The following is a 1,957-nucleotide window of genomic DNA, read 5'->3' on the forward strand; positions in this document are numbered from 1 at the left end:
TGTGCTTTATTTGAAAGCAAATTGGAGGTGATATTTACCTGGAAGCGAGGAATTTCAGCTTGCGCACAATCCTTGCGCATACCACAGTTACAGGGTCCAATTATACCCAGATGTAAATAACGCTTACTGTAGCTCTTTTAGATAAAACAAGACATCTTAGGATAGGCTTCCCCAGAAAGTTGGAAATACTCAGGAATTTCTGGACAAGAAAGAATTTGTATAATGTTTGACTTTATACGTATTATGTACCATACATTATTATGTTCCGAATGCGGTTTTGCTTATTCCTTGGGTGAAATCCTTTAAAAAAAAAAAAAAAAAAAAAAAAAAAAAAAAAAAAAAAAAAAAAAAAAAAATCCAATACGTACTTTAATAAACAAAATCTTGAAAACCTTGAAGGATTTTGTACAAGCGAGTGTATGTTCCCCGAATATAAACAACCAAATAATCATCTCCCACATTTTTAGCCTATACTGGAAACGCTTCTGCCTAGCAATCTGTTGGGCCGGGGTTCGAGACCTGCTCAAGCTCGATAATTTCTTGTAGTGTCTGCAATCTCACCATCCTTGTGAGGTAAAGATGGAGGTGGGGGTTTGCGGGGAGGTTATAAATCTACTTGCCGAATCATCAACAGCCATTGCCTGGTCCTACGTGGTCTTAGATTGGGTTGAAAGGGGCCTGAGGCTCTAATCATATGTATTGTATTCATGATTGATCTTTAAACACTTATACCAACAGGTGAACTATATTATACATCTTAATGTTAAACTTAGGCGTTAGTGTAATTGTGATTGGTCAGTTTAAATCAAGATGACCTCACACCAGCCAGGCCCCGGCCTAGGGGCACCTATGGGCATGGTAAGGTGTTAGAGGGAGTAAGAGTCGATCAACCTATAAGTAAAATATTTAGAAATGATTATTGGATTTGTTTAAAATGACAGAGAAAGATTTACTCAAGGAATCAGTTAAAAGGCAGGACAGGATGAGAAATGAAACTATAAGAGAGATTACTCGAGTGCCACATGTTGATGAGATTATGTTGATGGGTAGATGGAGATGGTTTGGGCATGCTCTTCGCACTCCCCAAGAGAGACTAGTTCACCAAACTTTCAACTGGGCTCCACAAGGCACTAGAAGAGTTGGAAGACCCAGGCCTATATGGCTGAGGTCTATGAAGCTTGAAGTAGGAGATGATGAATGGAGAAGTGTTGATTTAAAAGCTCAAAAGAGATACGACTGGCGAAATCTAACCGAGGCCCTTTGCGTCAATAGACGTAGGAGGAGACGATGATGAACTAGTTTAATCGTTGCTATCAACTTTTCCTCTTCCCCATAAATTCCGGATGAATCTACGCGTTTTATTCGGACCATAACATTGTTAAATATAGCCATATTATTATAAAAACCTTTACGTATGCAAATACATGAAGTATATTATGAAAGCGGTCACTATGTAATTACAAACAAGACTGCAAAGAGCAACCCGCACCCCTCAATTCAATACCCGTTCGCGTGCATCCAATTTTCATGTCAACCTCCCTTATATCAAGGCGATTCTCCCTTAGAATTGGTAATGGATATAATTTCTAACGGAAACTGCATCCGTGGCTTAATGCACGAAGGAGCAGCTAAAACCAGCTGCTTCCATTATCTACTTCGAAGCCAGTTTCATAGGTCGTCGCACTTGAGAGGGGGGCTCTGGAAGGGACACAGTCTGACCAATAAACAGTCAAGAACGGTCAACAGCAGGGTTGCCAGGTATTTCAATTGAGAAAAGACCAACTTCTAATCAACCGCATCTTTAAAAGGCCAACCAAATAGTAGAAAAAGGCCCAAAATATAGCATTAAAGCCCACCTTTTTCCGTGATATTACCAAAGGCCAACCAATTTTAAAAAGGCCTAATTTGAGGTGTATTTGGCCTGATAAAAGGCCAAGCTGGCAACCCTGAACAGATA

Source organism: Palaemon carinicauda, chromosome 11, assembly GCF_036898095.1.
Source record: "Palaemon carinicauda isolate YSFRI2023 chromosome 11, ASM3689809v2, whole genome shotgun sequence".
Classification (NCBI taxonomy): Eukaryota; Metazoa; Arthropoda; class Malacostraca; order Decapoda; family Palaemonidae; genus Palaemon; species Palaemon carinicauda.